Source organism: Diceros bicornis, chromosome 15 (assembly GCF_020826845.1).
Source record: "Diceros bicornis minor isolate mBicDic1 chromosome 15, mDicBic1.mat.cur, whole genome shotgun sequence".
Taxonomy (NCBI): Eukaryota; Metazoa; Chordata; class Mammalia; order Perissodactyla; family Rhinocerotidae; genus Diceros; species Diceros bicornis.
This window is the reverse complement of record NC_080754.1, coordinates 3,691,326-3,700,635: the sequence shown is the minus strand read 5'-3', so window position 1 is coordinate 3,700,635 and position 9,310 is coordinate 3,691,326. Positions and strand designations below refer to the sequence as shown.

The following is a 9,310-nucleotide window of genomic DNA, read 5'->3' as shown; positions in this document are numbered from 1 at the left end:
TGGCGATATGTTACAAGGCATTGTACTCAACCATATCTTCTTTTCCTTTTATCTTTCCTAAGTCAATAATTTGGATGAATGGAGTTTTACAAGTTAATCAAGTTTACAATGTCACAAATCTGGAAGGAATAATTAACACACACAATGACAGACCCAGGGCCATCACAACTCAACAGATTAAACCAAATTGGCTGAGGCTAATATGATGAAATTAACTAACGATGAATATAAAATCCTATATTTCAGTTCAGTAAATCAATAACCCATAAACAGAAAGATGGAGATCATTTTAAACATTAATTCACGTGAAAAAGACTTAATTTTTCACATGCACCAATTTTTAATTGGTTGAATGTTGAATACGACCAAAGAGTTGACTGAAAAACAAATGCAATTCACTATTTTCCCCTCAGGCAGTTGAAGGCTTTCTTCACCGTATGACTGACCTGTACCATTGCCGTGGATATTGTGCAGACAAGAGGGGGGTCTTTAGTTCTTGTTCTCAGTCCTGATGACTCCCTCCTCCTTAGCCTGGAGCCACTCCCCACGGCACTTACATGCTTCCTCGATCTCAGACCTGCGGGCCTCAGCCTGGTCAGCCAGCAGCTTTTGCTGGCCTTGTCGGCCTTCAACTAGTGGATGTATTCCATGAGAATCTGCTTGTTTTTGAACATGTTCCCTTCACATTCATGTACAGCCTGTGATACATGGGGTGGCGGTCAATCCTCTTAGATTCGCAGAACGCTCACACAGGTTACCTCCTCAGGCACTTGAGCACGGACAGTATCCTCTGGCTTGTGTACACCCATACACCTGCCCTTACGGTGGGCCAAGATGTCTCTCCAGCATCGAGCCTCGGAGTGGACAGTCACAGGCTCCACAGTGATTAGCCCATCTTTGATCAGCTGCTGGATCCACTGATGGGAGTTGGCATTGGCGATTTCATTGGTCTCATTGAGGTCCAGCTGGACCTTCTTTCTGCAACACCAAAGGACGCTGGAGGTGAGCCTGTTCTGAAGCCTCATGGCTGCAGTTCGGCTTTCAATAAGCAATTTTAGTGACCAGATCACAGGAGATAACCAGTCTTGTTGTAACTGTGCAGTGACTCAGGTTCGCAGAGTTCTCCCATCAAGCACACGCTTCCCTAGCACCTCCCAGAAGCAGCTGATCAGTGCTACAGGGTAATAAAGGTAACCGAGGATTTGAGGAGCTTTTTGTCTAACATCTTATCATGTTTGTGTTTAATGCTGGTGCCACATTTCTGAGCTATTGATGAACTGTAGCATAATCAGATGGAGAAGTTTATTTATTTCAATATTTGTGTTAGTAGGACTTAGAAATGCTTAAATGTTGGAGAAATTGATGGATAAAAATCCTTCACAACAACCCTGCAAGGCCAGTGCTATATTCCTTCTTACAAAGGTGAAAAACAAAATCTAAGAGAGAGCAGGTCATTACCATCACACAGCTAGTTAGTGGCAGAATCTGGATTTGAACTCATCTCCAAAAATTTAACTCCAAAAATCCAAGCTCTTTTTAAGGTGCTGCTCATCCCACTGCATTCAAATATATGCTTTCTTCTTCTGATTTATTAATGTAAGAATATGAAAAGACCTACGAGGATACAAACATTTTAAACACATTTAGTTGTACCTGTGGATTCTTTTATATTGAAAAAAATGAAAATATAGTAAACAAAATACAAAATTTGATAAAAAGCAAATAATACTGTTCACCATATTAGATATTTGAAATTTGTTTTTCATTCCTCCTGATATGCCTATTTTTAAAAAATTTTTCCCTACACGTTGGAACTTTATTACATATAATCTAGTAAGAGTATGTGAAATCACAGCTTTCAAAATGAATACATTTTTTTGTGATTGAATAAAAGATCACTGTATATAAACAATATATTCTAAGGAAAATATAAATCATCCCCTTTTAGCAGGCTTGAGGAAATAGCAATAAGCAAGCATAGTGATTTGATATAATGGATATATGCATAAGTATATTTCATAGAAAGTAAAATGCACAAGAAGTAGGTATACATTAGTAGTTAGATTGCACAGTTTCTCTGGAGGCATAATCATAAGTGCCAAAAACTTGTCTCTAAAGTCACCCTAAAAGCCACTTTTACTGCTTCAATCGACAACTGTTGACTTATGGTTCATTTAAATGCATGTGTCAATGAAAAAATGTGAATAATACTTTTGAATAGTCCCCTCGCCCACCAAAAAGCAACCTTGCCATCTTCCAACAGAAAGAAAATTGTGGCCTCTCAGAAGAGACTTTAGTGTCTTTATTATATGAAATTATACTGCTGATCATTTCTCTTAAAATGAGAGCAGACCATTGCATGAACTTTTCTATATTGGTTTCAAACACGCACACACACCATCACCACCATCACGACCACCAACAACAGCAATAAAAAACTTCTGAACAATGGCCAGTAGTGTGGACAATATACTTCTTGGTCAGCATCCCTGGACTGCCAGAGCTCCTGGACTACGGGGGAAGAAATGCTCAGTATTTAGTATGGAAGCCCAGCTGTCTGTTTCTTAGAGGAACATATGTTTGGTTTTGATTTTGGCTTAGTACGACTCAGGGGCTGGAAACACGACAGCTGAGCTAACAGCCAACACCAACATGTCTTTCAGCTGGAAAGGCTCCTGCAGAGAGCAGGTTTGGGGCTGGGAGAAGGGCTGTGAGGGTGGGTTCCTGTAATCTGTGAAGTTCATTGGCAAGTTCATCGAAGGCTGGCGGCAATGAGATGAATATGATCCTAAACAAACCTCGTGGGGAAGAGAGGTATTATAAAACATTCTTCAGGTCTTTGGTTTCTCCCATGCCCCTTTCCTCCAAGAAATCTAGGTGAACAGATGAAATTCTTAGAATAATTTTCATTTTCCTTTACTTTTATTATCCTTGCTCTTACAGCCCAGACCTGAATAGGAGATTGTAAAGGAGTGAGTAACCTCAGGAGCTGTACCGAGCCCTGGTCAACTAAGAACGCAGGCTCTACCAGAGACAGCGTGGGGCTGAATCCCGGGTTTGCCACGTTATTCAATTGAGGGGCACTTTTCGAGCACAGGGAAGGTGGCAGTAAACAAAACAGACAAAATCCCCCCATCACGAACAAGACTTAGTAGCTTCGGGACATTAACTACCCTGTAACTCAGCTTCCTCCTCTGTGGGGATTAGAAAGGTACCTATTTCTCAGGCATGTTTTAAGGTTAACTGAGTAGATTTACATAAAAAACTTAGAACAGAGTCTAGCACGTAGAAGACATTCAATAAACGTTAGCTATTACATTTAAGATCGGTTTTTTTTGCTGTTGATAACTTGTTTTATTGTGAGGTATAACACCCACGACAGATACCCAGGAGCTTCTGCACTGAGTCCTTTACTCAGGCTCTGCTTTCAGGGGAACCCAAACTTTGCCACAGCCCTTCATCGACGACCTATTTTCCACCTACCTTCTCCCACGCTGTGGCTTGCATTTCACTCGTCTCATAGGATCTCTTGATGAAAACAAGTCCTTAATTTTAATCTAGACCAATCTCTCAATCTTACGTTAAGTGTTTTTAGCATACTGGTTAGGAAATCCTTCACTACCCCAATATCGTGAAGATGTTCTTCTCTATTTTCTTCCAGAAACTTTATTTTTTAAACTCTCACATTGAAAGTTACAGCCCATCTGGTATTGATTTTGTGTTTGGTGAGCAGTAAGTTTCTTATTTTTTACACATGGTATCTAATTGACTGTGGTAGGCAGAGTGATGGCCCTGCAAAGATGTCCACGTCCTAATCCCTGGAACCTGCTAACATGTTACCTCCCATGTCAAAGGGGACTTTGCAGATGTGACTTTGAGATGGGAAGATTATCTGGATTATCTGAGTGGGCCCAGTCTAATCAAATGGGTCCCTAAAATAGGAGACTCTTTCCAGGCTGTGGTCAAATGGAGATATGATGAGGGAAGAGCCATAAGAGTGATGCCACATTGCTGGCTTTGAAGATGCAGGAAGGGGCCACAGCTGATGTTGAGTAGGGAATGTGGGTAGCCTCAAGAATCTGGAAATGGCAAGCAAATAGATTATCTCCTAGAGCTTCCAGAAGAGAATGCAGCCCTGAGCTAACATCTTCCTCTTTTTTTTGCCTGAGGAAGATTAGCCCTGAGCTAACATCCATGCCAATCTTCCTCTATTTTGTATGTGGGTTGCCACCACAGCATGGCTGACAAGTGGTGTGGGTTCACGCCTGGGATCCAAACCCACGAACCTAGGCTGCTGAAGTGGAGTGTGCCGAACTTTAAACCCTATGCCAGGGGGCCAGCCCACCTGCCAATCTTTTGATTTTATCCGTGCGTTGGACTTCTGACCTAAAGAACTGTAAGATAATAAGTTTGTGTTGTTTCAAGCCCCTAAATTTGTGGTTATTTGTTATGAGAGCTACAAAAAATTAATACATTGACCCAGTGCTATTTATTAAAAAGACTGTCTTTTACCCATTTATCTCCAGCTCCACTTTTCTCATAATTGTGTGTCCATCTATTCATTGTCCGTTTCTGCATTTTCTGTTCTGTTCCAGTGGACTTCTTGTCCATTTTTGTGGTACACTCACACTCTTTTAACTTCTATAGCTTTTTAATATTTCTTAAATAATTTAATAATTCATTTAAATATTTCCCAGTAGAGTAAATTTTCCCCTAGTGTTCTTTAACAGTGATTGGCTATCCTTACCTCTTCACATTTCACCCTAGGTTATATAATCACTTTGCCAAATTCAAGGACAATAACAAAAACTTATTGGGCTTTTGATTGATATTATACTTGCTCCATAAATCAACTTGTGAAGTTGATGCCTTTATAAAACTGATTTTTAAAAACCTCTTTTTGTGGTTTTTAAACCCTATTTATTTGATCTTCCCTAATTTTTCTTAATAACACTTGTAGTTTTCTATGTAGAGGCCTTGTACATCTTTTGTTAGATTTATTCTTGTGTTTAATCTTATTTTATTGCAAATGGCATATCCTAATTTTGGGGGGTTTTTTTGGCTAATGTATAAAGTTGATTTCTGTGTACTATAAACATAATTTTTGTATATTGAGTTGTCCAGTATGTTTGCTGATACACTTATTAATTCTAAAACTTTATCTATAGATTCCTTTGGAATTTTACATATACAACCATATGACCTCTGAATGATGACAGTTTTAATTCTTTTCCTGTCCTTATAATTTTTATTTCATTTCTTTGCTTTATTCCATAGCTGGAACCTCTAACACAGTGCCAAATAAAAGCGTGAGAACAGGTGTCTTGTTCTTGATATTAAAGAAAAGCTTTCAACATTTCCCCAAGAAGTACAATGTTGTTGTATGTTTTTTTTAGAACTACTTTTGATCAGATTTGGAAGTTCTCATCTATTACTAGTTTGTTAGAAGTCATTTATTTATTTAAAAAAATTTTTTATTGATGTCATAACAGTTTATAACATTATGAGATTCCAGTTGTACATTATTATTTGTCAGTCACCATATAAATGCGCCCCTTCACCCCTAGTGCCCCCCAACCCCCTTCCCCCTGGTAACCACCAAACCTTTCTCTCTGTCTGTGTGTTAGTTTATATTCCACATATGAGAGAGATCATACAGTGTTTGTCTTTCTCTGTCTGGCTTATTTCACTTAACATAATACCCTCCAGATCCATCCATGTTGTTGCAAATAGGAGTTATTTTTTTAATTACACCTTTTATTTTGAGATAATTTGTAGATTAACATGCAGTTGTAAGAAACAGCACAGAGAGATTCTGTGTACCCTTTACCCAGTTCCTTCCCATGGTGACATCTTGCAAAACCATAGTGTAATATAACAGTCAGGACCTTGACATACAACCTACCACTCTTATTCAGATTTCCCCAGTCTGACTTACATGTGTGTTTAGTTCTATACAATTTTATCTCATGTGCAGGCTCCTACATCCACCACCATAGTCAAGACACAGAACATTTCCATCACCACAAGGATTTCTCGTGTTGCCCTTTTATGAGCACACCTCTTTCTCTTCCGTCCTCTCCCTGCTTACTGTCCCTAACTCCTGGTAAGGACTCATCTGTTCTCTATTTCTAAAATTTTGATTTTTAAAAACTTCATATAAGTCAAATAAATCATACAGTATGTAATCTTTAGAGATTGGCTTTTTTTCACTCAGCATAATTCCCTGGAGATTAATCCAAGTTGTTTCATATATAAATAGTTCATCTCTTGGCGCCAGCCCAGTGGTGTAGTGGTTAAGTTTGTGCACTCCACTTCGGTGGCCTAGGGTTTGAGGGTTCGGATCCCAGGCGCAGACCTACACACCACTCATCAAGCCATGCTGTGGCAGTGTCCCATATACAAAAAATAGAGGAGGATTGCCACAGATATTAGCCCAGGGGCAATCTTCCTCACCAAAATAAATAAATAGTTCATCCCTTTTTATTCTGAGTAGTTTTCCATAGTATGGCAATATCATGGATAGTACGGATATATCACATTTTGTTAAACATTCAGTCATTGAAGGACGTCTGGGTTGTTTCAGTTTTGGTTAACGTGAATGCAGCTGCCATGAACATTCATGTATAGATTTTTGTGTGAACATAAGTTTTCATTGCTCTGGAGAAAATGTCCATGAGTGCAATTGCTGCATCATATGGTGGTTTCATGTTTAGTTTTATGAGAAACTGCCATCCTGTTTGGCTGTACCAAAGAGGTTTTTATTCTTTTTTTTATTGTGAACAAATGTCACAGTTGATCAAATGCCTTTATCTTCACCCATTTTGGCGATCTTATGATTTTTCTCCTTTATTCTGTTACTGTGGTGAATTATGTTGGTTAATCTTTGAGTTTAAAGGAACCTTACATTCTCAACTAAATGCAGCTTGTTCAGAATGGACTATTCTTTCTATACATTTTTGGATTTAGTTTGTTAATGTTTTGCCTAGAATTTTTGCCTCTGTGTTGATTAGTGCGATTGTCTTGAAATTTTCCTTTTTCACGATGTCCCTGTAGGGTTTTGGTATCAGGGTTAGGCTGCCTCACAAAATGACTTGGGAAGTATTTCTTCTTTTTAAAACATTATCTGAATGAGTTTGAGCGAGATTGGAGTTGATGCTTCTTAATTAATTGGTAACATTCACTGCTGAAGTCTATCGGGCCTGGAGTATTTTATGGAAAGGTTTTTATTTTGGATTAAGTAAATATAGATCTATTCATATTTTCTATTCTTTTGTCAGATTTGGAAAGCTGTATTGTTTTTGCAGTTGTCAATTTCATATAAATTTTCAAATCCATTGTATAAAGGGTTCATAATTTCACAGAATCATATTTTTGTTGTTTGTAGGGTCTGTCTGTTTTTTATTCCTTTTATTGTTTATTTGTGCTTTCTCTCTTATTTTTCCTTTATCAAGCTCACCAGGGATTTATTATTTCTTTCAAAGACACAACTTTTGGCTTGGTTGCTCTTTTCTATTGAATTTTGTTTTATATTTCATCATTTTCTGTACTCATTATGATTTCCTTCCTTCTGATTTCTTTAGGATTATGTTGCTGCTCTTCATTTACTTCTGGACAAGTATGCTTAGATCATTGATTTTTCAGCCTGTTTTCTTTTCTCCTATTTGCCTCTAAGGCTAGAAATTTCACTCTAAGCACCCCTTAGAGTGCACCCCACAGATTTGGATACGTAATATTTTCATGTTCTTTCAGTTCAAACGATGTCTGATTACTATTGGAATTAATCCTTGGTCTATGGGTTACTTAAAAATGAATTGCACTCTTTTGAAACACGTGAAGACTTCCTAGTTATTGCTCATTGTTGATTTCTAGCTTCATCGCATTTATGCTGCATTCTCTGTATGTTATCAATCATTTGAAGCTGGTTGAGAATTGCTTTCATGGCTCAGCATAAGGTCTTGCCGTCTTTTCGATTGATTTCATTATTATTATTATTTCATTTAATGCTCTGTTAGTTTGGCTGTTAAACATTTTTTGGGGGGCAGGGAAAGAGTCTCCCTGAGCTAACATCTGTTGCCAATCTTCCTCTTTTTTTTTTTCTTTCCTGCCCCAAAACCCCAGTACCTGGTTGTATATCCTAGTTGTAAGTTGTTCTAGCTCTTCTATGTGAGCTGCCGCCAGAGCATGGCAACTGACAGGTGGTGTGGTTCTGCTGCCGGGAAGCGAACGTGGGCTGCTGAAGGGGTGAGCACAGAACTTTAACCACTAGGCCATCACGGTTGGCTCTAAACGTTTTAAAGATTATTTTAATGGTTATCTTACAGACTAACATCAGCAACAAAGTCTAATATTATTTGTTACATTTACTATCTTCCTAGAAAATGCAAGTATATTAAAACACTCTATATCCATAAACTGCTCTTTAAAACCCGCTTACCTGCTACTGTTTTCATTATTTTAATTCTATATATATGATCCACAGATATTATTATTGTCTTATAGGGTCAATATTTTTTATGTTTACTTGTATGTTTATTCTTTTCAATGTTTTTCATTCCTTTCTGCTTGTCCAAGTTTTCACATAGAATCATTTTCTTCTATGTGAAGAACATGTTTCAGTTTTCATTTGTCTGAACATGCCTTTATTTTGCTGTGGCCAACATACACCCTAGAGAGACCCCTGATGAGTCATTCCCTTGCATAAAGCCATCCCTTTGAAAGCAAGTGGAACTTGTGACTCTCTTCTAACCAACAGAATATGGAAAAGTTGATGGGATGTCACTTACTTGGATAGATTATATTAGACAGCAAAGGTGAGGAATTTTGCAAAAGTAGTTGAAGTCCCTATTTAGTTGACTTTAAGTTCATCAAAAAGGAGATTGTTCTGGCTGGGCCTGACCTAATCACATGAGCCCTTTAAAAAAGAGTCTAAAGGGCCAGCCTCAGTGGCCTAGTGGTTGAGTTTTGTGCACTCTGCTTTGGCAGCCTGGGTTTGCTTCCCGGGCACGGACCTACACCATTCGTCAGTGGCCGTGCTGTGTTGGCGGCTCACATGCAAAAAATAGAGGAAGATTAGTGACAGATGTTAGCTCAGGGCAAATCTTCCTCAGCAAAAAGAGGAGGATTGGCAACAGATGTTAGCTTGGGGTAAATCTTCCTCAGCAAAAAAATAGAAAAAAAATAAAAAAGAGTCTAGAGGTCAGAGACTTGAAGCAGCAAAATCTCTCCGTAGCTAACTTTGAAGAAGCAAGCTGCCATGACTTCTGTAGCTGCTGGGAAATTAATTCTGCTGACAACCTGAGGGAACATA

General features: G+C 38.4%; 1 pseudogene; it reads right to left on the bottom strand.

Annotated features, from left to right (window-relative positions):
* Nucleotides 1-489: 489 nt before the first annotated feature.
* On the bottom strand, nt 490-1,025 carry LOC131415058 (large ribosomal subunit protein eL19-like; annotated as a pseudogene).
* Between the last annotated feature and the right edge of the window lie 8,285 nt (nt 1,026-9,310).